Source organism: Amblyomma maculatum, chromosome 1 (genome assembly GCF_055883805.1).
Source record: "Amblyomma maculatum isolate TAMU_Amacu chromosome 1, ASM5588380v1, whole genome shotgun sequence".
NCBI classification, from domain to species: domain Eukaryota; kingdom Metazoa; phylum Arthropoda; class Arachnida; order Ixodida; family Ixodidae; genus Amblyomma; species Amblyomma maculatum.
In genome coordinates, this window is record NC_139344.1 from 406275407 (window position 1) to 406290717 (window position 15311).

Sequence of the window (15311 nt, forward strand, 5' to 3'; positions counted from 1 at the left end):
AACGTTCCCGGCATTTCTTGATTTCCCAGAAAATCCTTTAAAATCCAACGAAAACGCCTAACACTTCTCTTAGCTGTGAATCTGAACGGGACATTCTGTGGAAAAAGGGAAACTCCCTTAATGGGCATCTAATGGTCTGAGCGTATCTTCTGGCGAGAACGCTGCCTCCTCTGACCTAGAAACGTGACCATCCTCCAAACCGGAAGGCGCGGAAAATTCCACGCCGTGCAGTTATCCCCGAATGAGGGCCAAATTCTGGGCTTTTGCCGGGAATGACGGCCTCCGCAATTTACGCCGCCTGAATGCACCGTCCTCCTTATTTCTTCGTATGCAAAGCGGTCCTCGAATGCCAAGGCGGCGGCTGACGAGATCAACCGGCCTCGACCTTCGAGGCGGAGCAGCAGTGGCGCTGCGGCTGCAGTCGTCGCTTGGCATTTGTTGGGGCCGACGCGAAAGCGTTGCTTCCAGGGAGGAGGACAAGGGGCACACGAGAAGAAGGAGGAGGAAGGAAGGTGCTCCGAGGCCAGCCGCTGGTGGCGCCGCGGACGGCGTCTGGCGGCTGCGCCGCTGCGAATAGAAAGCGTATTCTCCGCACGTGCGTCGCGTCGTTGAGTTGCGTGTCTTCAGGACTGCGCCGGATGCGTGTGTTTTCAGAAAAATCGGGATTATCGCATTGGCTTCTTGACAGCCATTGGCACTTCTGCTGTTGGTGGGCCGCTGTCAGCAGTCGGTACGGAAGCTGATAGCAGACGACTGTCAAACACCACAGCGCAGCGAAGGTGAGCAGAAAGAAAAGCAGCGTGCTCTAGAGCTTCTTCAAGTGCCGCTGCCATGGTCTTCGTCCGGGTACGAGTTCATTGGGCCCGAAAAGAATCCTTCGAAAACTATGCCCGGTAGCGTTTCGGAACTAGAGAAATCGCCACGACCGACGCTGTCAAGAGAAAGAAATTACCGGTCTGAGCGAAGCGATGCTTTTTGTGTCTGTGACTTTCCACCTCCATCCCGCATTAGTGGGACGCCGTCAGCGATGGGAGCGTGCAGTGTGCCACTTATTAGTGTCAGCGCGGCTGGCGTCCACTTTGCGGGCAACCCGGTCAGTGGCGCGAGAGAACCTTGTCATTGTATGCGCCGCGTGAGGTCTGAAGTATGCCTTACGACGCTTCTTGTTTCTGCGCTATTTACTGTAATAGATTGCATAACTGGTTATGGCACAGCGTACAAGATTCTTGCTGCGGGTGTCAATCTCCAGTGACTAATTTTTTTCTTTTCCATTTTTGCTTTATCGTTTTCGCTGCTCCGGCTTCAGAGCTATCAAAATTCTTGTGATCGATATAGCTACAATTCTTTCATAAGATGGCGGCATCTTTCGGACATTGGAATGTAGTATGGTGCGCGGTAGTGAATCCGTACTTGCCACATGAACCTTCATTCCTTAACACTGGACAGTGCTGCCAACTTCTAAAGCCGCTTCTCTCGCCTGTCTTGAACCGTAAATGCAGTAGATTCTAATGTGTCAGAGTGAAAAAAGAACAGAAATGCAGAGTTGCGCTGTAATTTAACTCCGTATATACCTTGTTACCAGGCATTTCGTAAAAGTAATGACCACAATATTTGACGGCGTTGTTGAGCACAATTTATAAGGCTCATTCATAATGACCAAATGATTATAATATCACCTCTCACCGGAGCATTACAATAAACTTATTTTATACTTTGGTGCTGTAATCCTTCATTTCAGGATCGTTAAAGAGGGAAAAAATGAAAGAAATATATCCGCAGCAATGAGCAAATTGCATCGAATGTGTAGTACTGGGGAGTATAGAAAGGTAATGGAATTGACGCCATTATTTACCTACCCTCTATATCCTCTATATGTAACTACCGTACAAGGAGATTGGTATACAATTGATCGAATGACTGAGGTGATTGCTGGAGTATGAATCTGTGAATTATGGACCCTGCGGTTTGTACCTTCGGTATCTAAATAAACACAAAACCATATATAACCCATCGGGGCCCTTCGAGGTACTAATAAAAAATATGTGACAGTCTATTACGTGGTCATTACAGATGAGTGGAGGTCGCGTGGAGCGTACAAAACTGCATTATATAAGCTGTTTGTCATTCCTGATCTCGCTGGAGGCTGACTCGTTAGTGGGAATGAATGAAGGGGGTGAAGCAGTGAAACGTACTGCAGAAAACCAGTCACATCAGAACTACTCGGACTTTTGAGGGAATTCCAAAACGCCCCCCAACGCGCATGCTAAATCTGACACTACGAAAAGAATGTAAGTGAGCAAAACACGGCAAGTAATGCAAATTACATGCTGCCACATGTCTTAAAAAATTTAACCGCATAATCCAGTTAATTTTGCATAAAGGTAAATTTCTATTACACCTATTCGAGCTTAACCCCCTTTGATTTCGAGACAGATGTGCTAGCGACTAGTACACGCAAAGCACGTCCTTAGTGAATGGGAACAAGTGCTAATTTGCATGCTTGCTGTGCGTTCAATGAACCTGCCAACAGAACTCACTGTGACACATTTACGCTTTCGAGTTCACAGCCCGTATGAAATGTAAGTGCAGCCCGTAAGGCCTTTTCTGCTACTTCTCAAATAAATAGCACCTGCATACACTAAGCGAGCCTTTCAAGCATACTACGTCATTTTAGCAGTATTGTGCGCACACGATGTTCCTCCAGGAATGCAACGTTAAGTACGTCTGCTCCCCATTTGTTTGCACAGCTTCGTACAAACAGCTAAGGCTCGTTTGCATGGCTTAAAATGCAAACTGGCTCGTGCTTATATTTAATAGTTTACACCCTAGTGCTCCATCTCATTTACACACTACAATAACTATAAAACAAGCGCTGATGAAAAAATGGCCCGCCTGAGAAAAGCTTGATAGCTGCATGGGGTGTTGATATCGCGTGAGACCAGCGCTTCCTGCTAATCGCATCTGCCCTCTTCCGTGTCACAAGCACTCCACTTTGAATTGCTTTATCTAGAACCACGTGTTGGACCGCCTGTATTGCTAACGCGGTCAAATTGCAATGCTACGCCGATATCTGCTGCCGGCCGCCTCCAGCATCGTTGGCTGAGTGTATTCCATGTATCGGCACTTCCCCCGTATTGTAAGCGCTTCCTGTGATGTAAGCAATCCTCCGTTTTAGATGACTGCAACTACTGTAGTGGGTAAATGGTCCGTGAGAATAGTTGTGAACTTCCTCTCTGATATGACCGAAATCACACACGCGAATTATGCGGACTCACTAGGCCTTCTCGTCGCGAAGGGGCCCGATGATTGAATTGTAAGGGCCTGTCAAAAGCGCATCCCTGGAGCGTGGTATACAGTGCGAAGATAGAAAAGATCGCCTCACATTTGTTTCTTACAAATCGCAGACAAAAGCACCACTTTTGACACCGTTGTGCTTGACACCGTAAAGGTTTCCGCAAGCTTTTCAAGTGACGAGTGGCACCGCCTCGCGAAGTGTTTTGCGCGTGTCGCCTTCCTTGTCACTCGGTGCTGCATTACCGGAATGTGCGTGAGACGACCGCAAGTACACCTTCACTGATGCATGTCGTGCTGGCATGAAGTTTCCCACTCAGAGACAGAGCGAACGACGGCGATCCTGGTCGCTTCGTCGCATCGCTCTCTACCATGCCCGTATGGGGCTCACTTTTTGAGCTGCAACACTGCTGAGCGCTGCATTGTAACTGACGAACACATCCTATCTCCTCACCAAAGCTCTTCCAGTGTATCATTTTGTATACCTTTTTTATTCCTCAAGGATTTCTACACGGTAGATTATAAAAGGGGCGGAGATCAAAACGGCAAAAAGTAGTATAAGTGATAAGATGATGCACAATTGTTGAAACGAATTAGATTCCTTGATAAGATGGTAGATTTCAAGAGCTGAGTGTTGGCGATTGTTGCCACTTCGTTCGGAATGTCATTCCGGTCTCGGGCTGTCGTTATGGGAAATGATTTGTGCAGTGCAGTGATACTGCCGCGTTCAGGGTAAACGGAATTCGCGTCTCCATGCTGGGAAATGCGATGTGCACGTGGGATGATTTGGTTCGTGGTTGAAACGTCATGAAATGACTTGTGGAATAGACAAATAACTGTTCATAACGATGACACGAGAGACCAGTCTAGTAAACCTAACCGAAATTAAGTCATAAATGCCGATTCGATAGTGGTCAGGTAAGGTGAATCTGGCGGCCCGATTCTGAATGGATTCAATGGCATAAATCAGGTTAGTTTAAAATGGATACCAAATAGCGTATTCACGTTTTGGTACAGCGAAGGTTACGTAGTAAAGTGATTTAATAGTGCCGATTTCTAAGGCGAGGTTGTATCGCAGGCAGCCAATGACGCTGTTTGCTTAGTTAGTTATGTGATTGGCATGATGAGTCTTAGCTAGGGTTCGGGAAAGATAGGTATTAAATGCTTAAGTAATTGTACCAGTCGGCGGAAGTGATTTTAGGCCGCATGCTTGATTTGGTTTTTGGAATAACACAAGGAATATTTGTTTAAAAAATGTCAGGCTGTATAGGACAATTACGACAGACCTTGATCCGTTATCTCACTATTTGCTATTTCTTTTCGAAACCGTTCAGACGCATTCAAAAACTTGTCTTATTATTCACGTTAAGTTGTTTAAGCCTTTCTTCATGATAAATGTCGCGAGCGCAGCGGGTTCAGAGAAAGAATTCCTCGGCAAAACCTAAATCGGCGTGTTTTACAGCCGCTGGCAGGGATTATTTGCACTACATCTTTGAAATGTACGAATTTAGCAAAATATATATTTTTTCTTTATTAGAAGGTGCTTATCCGACGAGCGCACTCGATATCTCAGGGCTGTATGGTTTCTTTGAACCGCTGGCTGCATATATCGATGACCAGTGCCTCACATTCTTCCCACGATTCTTTGCTTTTGTATTTCAAGCCGTGGAATATTCACTTGCAGTGGCGTTATTGATTCTCTGAGTAATCAACCCACGCTGCCAGCCCCGAGACGAAAATTAACCCTTCAATGCATTAGCCGGTGCCTTCCGGCTTTCTACCTCAGATTTTACGCCGCATACGCATGCGCAATTGAGTTTCATTAGCCGTGTTTTCAGTTCGTTGAAAGTGTGGGGACTTAGCGTCAAGGTGGCCTGGATGGATTTATACCATTGAGCGCATAACATGGAGTAGTTCGGCTACGCTGGGATCAGGGTAGCCAGTGTTTTTGTCTACTCACCAGCCAATAAAAAAAATGTTCAAACGTGTATGCATGATAATACTTAAAAGCGTTGACGTAGCAGCACAAATAATGTTTCCTAGTACGCCTAACAAAGAGGCGTCCCAATTACTAGCACACGGCGGATCGCCACGAGAACGACAAACCACTCGAGATTACATGTAAAATTTCTTCGCGACGACTTCATCCAGGCATCTAAAAGCTGCTGTGCGGCGCCAGTTGCTCGAGCAAGAACAAATAATGCATACTTCGGTTTTGAGTCCATTATGGACGCTTGTACAAAATTGGCAAAACTGTGGTCAGGCTCTGCAACGCGAAGTACTTCTCGTTGTTCGACTGGAAGAGCGGCTACCTACAAGCGGCTACCTACAAGCGGATATCAACCGAAGATATCGTGAGAAGGATGCCGTTTAAAACGTCAGATGGTTTCCAGCGAGTAATTGATGCTATAGTAGCAGGGCTGAGGTGGTAATTGTGCCTGCTATAGTTATAAACCGTCGTTCTATCCAGATCGAATTACGAAAATTCCTTTAAAATGCATCGAACAGTGCTCGGTATAATCAAATAGCCAGAGCTAACCCTTGAACGAGAAAAGTGTCACATCAGCTGAAAAGAGCGTATACATTTCTCGGTCATGCAGTAAGCAAGGATGGAATTCGCTGAGGCCCGCAGAATGGGGCTGCTATCGCACAGTTCCCTTGGCGAGCCGACCAAAGAGCTCTACGAAGAATGCTTGAGCGGTGCCCCTATCACCGACGATCTGCGAAAAAACGTTTCGTTTATCTCTGAACCATTCACCCATTTACCAAGGCAGTCGTGCCATTTAAATGGGAAACACTGCAAGTAAAGTAAACTGAGCAGCATTTACAGTCTCGTTCTTTCCTCGGCCACTTTGACGAAACCACCGAGACTGAAACTCATACCTACGCAAGCAGCGTGGGCCTTAGCGCCGTATTCGTCAGAAAAGAGATGGGCTGGAAATAGTAACTGCGTAAGCTAGGCCTGTCTGTTGAAGGCCGATGCTAACTATCCTATGGCCGAAAATGAGTACCTCGCCATTATCTGAACTGCATCCAAATTTCTCGCCTACCTCCACGCACCGCTATTCAAGGTTGTTAACACTCTGCTGGCTTGTTAGTTTGAAGGACCCCTTAGGCCGCCTCGCTCGATGGTGCGTGCACCTCCTGGAGTTCAGCATCACCGTCATCTACGAGGCTGGACTCAAGCACAACGACGGAGGCTACCTGTTGTGAGCCCCTGTCGACAAGCCGCCGAAGTATATGGCTGTCGATCAGGGTGCTTTTTTATGCAATAAGCACCATTGATTTCGGACAGCACCTATGCACGTGCACGGAGTAGCAGCACCTCGTCGAGTACCTGGAAGGCATCGCGTTTTCACTTCTAATAGCGTAGAAATGTCGATTATCTTTTTTTCAATCATGACGGCGTCTTTGTCTACAAAAACGTCGCACCAAACAAAAACACTCTTGCTGTGGCGGCTACGAACAGTCATAAACATGTTCGCTTGGCCTCGCAGGCGCAACTGACCTTCTTGGCTTTGCTCGTACCCTTTGCTGAATTCATAGTAAATATTGCTGGCCCCGCCTGGTCAACTGGCATCGCACACTACGTAAAGAGTTGGGACTGCGAATGCCGGTACCAGGATCTGCCGAATTCCTAGTGAGTTCAACCGCCATCGAACTTTTCATCAGTTGTCATGAATCTGCTTAGAATCGTCTCAAACCAATATTCGGTGGCAAATGGACCACATTCGAAACGGATTATGTGGCCCGCTGAGCCGAAGCAAAAGCCTTGCCCTGTGGTTTTGACCTAGAATTTGTCAAATTTTTGTTTTGTTGAAAACATGGTCTGGACGCTCCGGAAGTGCTAGTCACGGACAGAGGAAATGCGTTTACCGCCGAGCACTCCCGAGTGATACTACACATTATCGAAACGAGCCACATGAAGACGGTTGCATACCACCTACCGAATAAAACTTAAGGCAAACAAATGCTTAAACAAAATGATCGATATGCTGGCCATGTACTACTGAGCACAAATGTTTTAGGGACACGAGAAAATCAAATCTGGTGTACAAGCGTCACATTCTTTGGCGATCTGTTGATTTCACTAGCTGATGTCAGAACATGAGAGTCCGACTTTCAGACCGTTAAGTCTGGTCGGCGGACACCGCTGCAACACAACTATTGGCTTAGATTCCAGATGATGCGTCCTAGAAGCTTTTGTCCTCAGTGTACGTCCACGCTTTAACAGAAGACCTAATATATTTTCCTTCCTCGTCATTACTTAGAACACCGAAGCTGATGAAACCACCCATGTAACATAATTTAAGTACTTTCATAGAAGACAGGCCAAGATCACGCTTGATGCCACGCGGCCAAACGTCACCAATGAAGGCCACCTAAATTTGGCCTCCTGCCTTCAGCGCGCAAAAGAAGAATGACGGCTTCTTCCGACTGCTCATCTCCGACACGAGACGCTACAATCCACGAATACGAAATGCGGACTATAAGCTGGGACACTGAACCAATCCGTCGCCGCGGAATAAGTGAAAAAGAAATTGGAGCGGCACTTACGGCTCCGCTTTCAAGGCTAACGTGAGATAGCGTTAATGGCTTCTGTCTGCCTGCTTCCCTTACGGGTCCTCATTTGCATATTATGCGCTTGACTGCTTCCTTGTTCACTATTCATTTAAAGTTATGCCTCTGTTGTCTCATGGTCACCCATTAGCATATAACCTTTATGTACCACATTATAAAGACGATCCAACAGAGACATAAAGCACCGCTGTAAGTGTGCAGGTCGTACGAGCGTGCCTGCGTGCTTTAGGGCAGTTTGTCGAACTCGGTATCCGAGGGTCGTGTAGGGCTGAATTCGGATATCAGCCCCACTGTGACTAGCGAAACTCAAGTTATTAGGGCCTGCCACTTTGGCCATGTTAAGCCGTCTCGTCTAGTCACACAAACCGAGGAACAGTCAGTGCATGGCCGTTTGGCCTGCCAGCTACCACCAGCCGGAACCATGCCCGCAATGTTTCGCTCCCAACGTTGAAAACGCCGGCGCCGGGTTTTCTTGGGAGTTGGGCCTTTAAAGCTATGGTGTTAAAACGCCACTCTTCCAGTTCGTACAAGGTTCTTCCTAGACTAGGCAACCTGGCAACCATATACAGTCTTTCAGTGCGCTAAAGTATGCTTTTTATTTTAATTGACTATTTATTTTGCATGGCCCTTGTTTTTTTGGACCAATGTTATGTTTTAAACCATTGGTTCAGTGCTTTCTTCAGAGCGGTGTGATGCCTCCAAGCTCTTTACTGTTTGTTTGATGAGGTAAAAATGAGCCGACCCAGGCTTTCACCACCAGGTTGGCCTGGAGTGATTTCAGCCACGCGGAACTGCTGGCACATTTTTTACAGGTGGGATCGGGCACTGATCACATTGGCCCCTCACTCTTAGCCGTCGCACCAGGTGAAAGGGCTGTGCTATAAATTATAGGATAGGGTTCAAGTCAATTAGGGAATGCGGGAGAATGTCTGATACAAAGAAAAAATCTGAGAGGGGTAAGGGATGTGCTTAGGTGTGTGCGTGGTAGAATTCGTATTTTCATGGTGTAGTGAGGGATTTGTCAATAGCAGGAAGTGTACGAAGAGTTTCTCTAATGTGCTCACAGAGGATATTGACTTAATTTTTTTTTGTAGTGAAGAATACCTGAAACGAAAAAAAAAGGCGAATTTATGCGACATGTTTTACTTTGGCCAAAACGAGCTTAGGAGCTAGCAAGCTTGCAAATGTCTTGCAGCGCATGGCATAATTAAAAAAGTGAAAGTTTTTATTTTGTGTTGCACTGGTGTCACATATTCCAAGTTTATGCAGGGCTCTTCTTTTTCACTGACAATTGGCTATGCTAAGCTTTTTTTATTTGTGAACGTCTTTTATGCTCCAGAGTAGCGTCAGCAGAGAAAAAGGCGAATGAGAGTTTCTTCGTCTCGCCTCTGCCATCTTCTGGGGACGGCAGTGCCAATCGGCCGCCGTCTTTGACCGCGAGCCTTGCTGTGCGGCTCTTCGTTAAATACGATTGCCAAGGAGCTGTTGACGAGGAAAGTTTTCGATGGACAGGTACGATATATCAATTTGTAGACACCGGTAGGCCTAGCCGAGAGCCCGGCATCGACGTTGCGCCGTCTGTCTTGAACACCATTTCTCCTCAGGTCAGCGCACTCTACTTTTAAATAAATGGCCTTAGCAATGAGTGCGTGCTCGTATCCTTTAGGCGATGTCAAAGTGCTGCGTGAAGAACAAGCTGCCACGACTAGAAGCAGAGAACAAGAATGCAGCCTACTCCTAAGTGGTCCGTCGCTCTCTCGGCGAATGAGCTCAGAGATGAGTGCCGTCTACCTGTCACCCATGGTCAAGGCAGCGTCGGTCGTGAGAAGTCGCCTCCAGCTTATCTACCACACCAAAGTCGGCCACACTAAAATTAGCCACTTTGTCAACGTTGAAACCAATAGTGCTACGACAGTATCCGGAGTTCCCCGACCTCTTCTAAAGAAAGTTATGTTCTTCTCTAGGCTATGCCTGAAAAGGAGCACTGATTACATTGTTGGATTTCTGAAGCCTGTCCTACAAACAGAAGACACTGTTTACCATAAGAAACCGATCGGATTCCCTATTGAAATTTTTCTGTATCCGCGGAGCACTATGCAAAACCATCTGCACATCTACACCAACGGCTCAGTAACCGCGAGTTCTTCAGGCTCCATGGTCAGACCACAGAAATCAAAGTTATTATATACCTAGATTTTATATACTAGAGGTATTATATACAAGATATTATACCTACGTTGTCATCTAACCCCTCAAACATACTGAGGCACTGGTAGTATCCGCATTTTCACCCTTAAGTGTATTTGCGATGTCCTGGCACCGCGTACACTGAAAAATATTTACATCTTCTGTCGATATGTCAACTTTCTCCGCCGCTTGGAAATATTTTGCATGTAGTACCTCTTTTCAAGGCTTAGACGCACACTGTTCTCGACAACTATAGGCCTATCTCGCTTCTGTTGTCGTTTGATAAAGTGTTCGAGATATTCATTCACTTAAAACTAGTTTATTTGCAGTGACTAGGTACCTGAATCTTAGCATCGCTTTCGAACAGGCATTTCCGTTTAAACTACCCTTAGTTGTTAATCTGTATTTCTCCTTCAGTTTCCTTGAGTAATCACGTGGACAGCGTTTACTTTTTACTGAAGCAGGGCCATTGATTTAGTAGACTGCCGTACCTTCCTTGGAAACTTGCCGAGTTATGGTCTGTGTAAGTCATATTTCTGCTTATTTGCTAGCTACCTGAATGCTAGAGAAAGCTGTGAAAGCAGGCAAGTCTCGACAGGCACCCTCAATACAGCGTTATGGTCGTGAAACGTCTCTGTCAAACTATGGGAGAGCCTTGCACGCTGTCCAATGCTGCCGCATAGTGAGGTTGGCGTCAAATATACGGCACGCTGGTTTGACTGGTGGCGATGGAAAGGGTGGCCTTCTAAAAGCGGAATGGGGTTGTGGCGTTCAATCTCGTGCAGTGTCGAAGTATGCGGATGTATGTGGCTTCGCAAAGCCATCACGTTCTGGGAACTGTGCCGTCAGCTTTTCATGTGAATGGCTACCGTTGCATTTACAACAGCAAAGACAGAAAGAGGTGGCATTCTCGGTTCCCGTCTGATAACGAAGTTCGAGACATTTAATCTGCCTTTGCAAACATGACTGTGTGTAAGAAATATTTCGACACCATTGACATCGACCAGTACGATCAGTTTGCAGTCAAGAGTGAAATTCTCTGAAAAGCTGCCCATGCTGAATCCCAGAACTATTAAAATATATATATATAAGAAGCCCCACTTTAATTAATTTTCACCAAACCACAACTCGGTCATCTCCGAAGGATGCCTTATTACATTCTGTTTTAAATGCCGCATGTATTCATGCAAGCTTTAGGCCCCTCAGAGCGACTGTGCATGATAAAGCTGCCCATGCTGAATCCCAGAACTATTAAAAAATATATATATAAGAAGCCCCACTTTAATTAATTTTCACCAAACCACAACTCGGTCATCTCCGAAGGATGCCTTATTACATTCTGTCTTAAATGCCGCATGTATTCATGCAAGCTTTAGGCCCCTCAGAGCGACTGTGCATGATAAAGCTGCCCATGCTGAATCCCAGATCTATTAAAAAATATATATATAAGAAGCCCCACTTTAATTAATTTTCACCAAACCACAACTCGGTTATCTCCGAAGGATGCCTTATTACATTCTGTCTTAAATGCCGCATGTATTCATGCAAGTTTTAGGCCCCTCAGAGCGACTGTGCATGATAAAGCTGCCCATGCTGAATCCCAGAACTATTAAAAAAAATATATAAGAAGCCTCACTTTAATTAATTTTCACCAAACCACAAACTCGGTCATCTCCGAAGGATGCCTTATTACATTCTGTCTTAAATGCCGCATGTATTCATGCAAGCTTTAGGCCCCTCAGAGCGACTGTGCATGATAATTTGCAGACAGCGGAGGCGAAGAGTCGAGTGCAGTTACCTTCTGACTTGCCTTTGTGCATTTTGTAGTGTTGCTGCGAACCCTGACGCTGTTTGTTGAAGCTGAAAATCTACCGACGCGCAGCTTCATCACATTGCGACGCCAGGTCCGACCTGATTTACCTTGAACGACTGGAGCCACACTTGACTGCTTTCGCATTGTTATAGTTTGTTTCACCTCTTGGTGCCCTGCCAGATTTAAATTGAGCGTGGCTGAGAACGGCAACCATTCTGGTCTTCGAATATCGCCAGACTCTTTGCTGCTCTTGGTGTCGCGGTGTGTAAGTTTCTTTTCGGACGCAAGTCCGTCCCACAAAGCTTTTCGTTTTGAAGTAATTCGCTGTATTTTCCTCACTTCTGGAGTGCGTCACCATCACGTGACTTTAAGCGACTACATTGCTCTTTTTGCATGAGGTGCTTAGTTTTTATCTGGACGTGTACGCCGAATTTGGCGGAAATAATTTACATTGCAGTTGTAAAGAGAGCGGTGCTACGCGTAACACGTACTTATAAGCATGTCGAAAATCAGAACTGTGTTATCCGGTAGAGGCCCAGGCAGTTTGCCACGTCGGGTCGTAGCAATGTACTAGCAAAATGTTAAAATTATGCGCTCGAAATGCACAGTAATAAAATGAAAAAGTCGACAAGTGACAATGTTCGTACTCCGCAAGTATAACGAGCGGCACTGAATACATGGTGCTTCCGAAAGGTCAATGCCGGTTTGCCACGCATAGCAGTAACCAAAGTCACGTTTTAGCGCTTTCGCCGACTAGTCGCAGGCATTTAGCAATGCACTAAATGCTCCAGTAAAATCCCACGCCGGCGATTGCGCGACGTCGACGTGCTGTTAAACTGATGTCCAGATTGGGAAACCATTGAGCGAGCCGGGTGAGCGACGTAAGTGCAGTAAGAATCCAGTGAGTGCTGTTTCCTAACGCGACTGTTGCTTTATTGCGCACATGCTCTTGTATGTTGTAACTTGTGTATGTTAACCGGCATTCCACTACCTAAAAGCAATATTTTAGCCTGACAAATCTAAAAGTCTGGATATGCAGCAAATAAGCCTCGACGTCGATTTCGCGTAGAGTAATGAAAATATGATATGATAGCATGGGCGTGAAGGCAAGACATTCAGGTGCAATCGTGCCACACCCCGCTGGTGCGGCTCCCTGATCGGAGGTGTCAGCGCCAGCGGCCAGCGCGAGTTTCATGACCATTAGGAGTATTGAATGACTCTGGTCTCGCTTACACACATGGAGGAAGGAAACAACTAAGGAGAGGCCCTTGTCATTCCGAATGCATTGGAGAAAGTGTGGCGGAAGTGACGTCAAAATTTAGGGTTAGCCAATTCGGGCCATTAGCAACGGCATCGCTGTTGCTGTGAAAACTCGGGCCACTAGCAACAGCGTTGCTAAGGGCCCGAGCTACGTAAGCGTCGCGGAGATAGAAAATGCGGAGGGTAAAGGAGGAGGTGAGCGTCCGGTCGCGGCGCGGCCGCGCGGCCATGCCGGCTTGAAAAAAGTGGCGTCAGGGCCTCTCCTAAGTTTTTTTCCTTCCTCCATGGTTACACAGGGCTCCAACTTGGGGTCACGCTGTTTAATTTTTCAACAGTGACCTTTACGAAGTTGTTTCACTTCCAGACGTCCCGATATGCTGACGATGTATAGATATTCTATGCTGTCCACTCTCCTCATGAGCGCAGTTTTTTGAAAAGGATGTTTACCCTATGAAAAAGTGGCGTTTTTTAAATACGCAGTAATTGAATGCAGATAAGACTTTTGTAATATCGTTCACGCTCGGGACCGAGCCCGTTGAGTTTCCTTACTGTCTCAACAGTTAGGGAATTACGGGGCTGTCTGTTGTTCGTGGCTTAGGCACCCACTTATATGCTGTTTACCTCACATACTGGGGGTCAGGTGCAGAAATCTGCGCGTGCTTGCCATGGTGAGCCGGGCATGCAGGGTCTTCCTTAGTGGTGTATGCCATGCTGCATGCTCTTTAGCGAAGCCTTGTTTTGTTTAGACTTGGGCATGTTTCTGTGGTAGGTAATTCCGTCTTCATCAACTCTTTGGAATTCCCTAAAAAGGTGAAGAACGTGCTTTTGAGGAATGCTACGGGCCGAGCGGTCTGCTTATTTGCTGCCCAAACGATTCCAGAGCTGCCCTGCGCGCTTTAAAAATATCATAATTGAGACTAGGCGGATATCACGAGACCCTGCGTGGACACTTTGACTATATGCATCTTACCTCTTTAATCGCGTTAAGATGTGCATTAAGTGCACCGATCAAGTTTCTTTGGCCAAGCCTCGGATGCCTGAATGGTCTGTGCGAAAAAGCCAAATGTTGCATGTGTCGCCGTTCCTTCTAAGCCCCATTATGGAATTGATGTTCACGGATATCGCCATGGTACCATGCGGTCATTACATTTCTGATCAGGATTTCAACTCTTTCTGGAGACGCCTGTGGTACTCACTTAAGTTTTAACTGCTTCTACGTTTATTATCATCGGCTCTATGGCGTGTTTGCCATTTGTTATGCTTTTTGTTCTCATTGTTGTGCTTCTTGCGCCACTGTTAGAGGCCTACGGCTATTAGTGAGTAGTTCAGGATACAAGAATCAAAATTGTTACGGGGATGTACTTAACGTAACGGCACTGCGATGAGCTGAACTCGACGCTAAGACTTCTGTAGTCGTGCAGTATTCACTCTGTCAGCGTCGTCCTCTTTCTCAACGCTTCGTCGTGCCCGCGTTCCTCGGTCGTCGTCTTTGTCAGTGAGCACATCACTTTGCCGCTGTTGCTCGTCCTCTCACCAATCTGCTGAAGAAAGGCGTTCCATTCTCATGGGGACCAGAGCAGGATAACGCAATCTCCACCCTCATCGCTGTTCTCACCAATCCTCCTGTGTTGGCCCAATTCAACCCGTCTGCCCCGACGGAACTTCGCACCGACGCCAGTGGCCACGGGATTGGTGCCATTCTTGCACAGCGACTACGCGGCCAACACTGCGTGATTGCCTACGCCAGTCGTCTCCTGTCATCAGCGGAACAGAGCTATTCTATTACGGGACGGGAGTGCCTGGCTCTCGTTTGGGCCGTTGGAAACTTCAGGACCTATTTGTTTAGCCGACCCTTCACTGTAATTACCGATCACCACGCCTTATGTTGGCTCTCTTCCCTCAAGGATCCTGCTGGCCGCCTCGACCGCTGGGCACTGCGCTTACAGGAGTATACCTTTTCCGTTGTATACAAATCCGGTCGGCTCCACCAGGATGCAGACTGTCTGTCCCGTTATCTCGTCGATCCCCCTTCCTCTACTGACCATGAGTCGGACCCCTGTGTCTTCTCTATATCGGACTTTTCCCACATAGCCGACGAACAGCGCTTGGACCCAACCCTCAGTTCTCTTATCGACCGCCTCCGCGCACACAGCCGTGACTCTTCCCTCGCCCTGTTCTT

At 46.8% G+C, this 15311-nt stretch overlaps 1 protein-coding gene across 3 annotated transcripts in view; it reads left to right on the top strand.

Annotated features, from left to right (window-relative positions):
• The first annotated feature begins 567 nt into the window (after window positions 1-567).
• LOC146208813 (solute carrier family 41 member 3-like) overlaps window positions 568-15311 on the top strand; it is a 152020-nt gene continuing 137276 nt past the window's right edge. For all 3 annotated transcript variants that reach the window (XM_084596147.1, XM_084596144.1, XM_084596158.1), the window contains exon 1: window positions 568-779. The gene's annotated coding sequence lies outside the window, so the exon portion shown is untranslated. The remainder of the gene's footprint in view (window positions 780-15311) is intronic.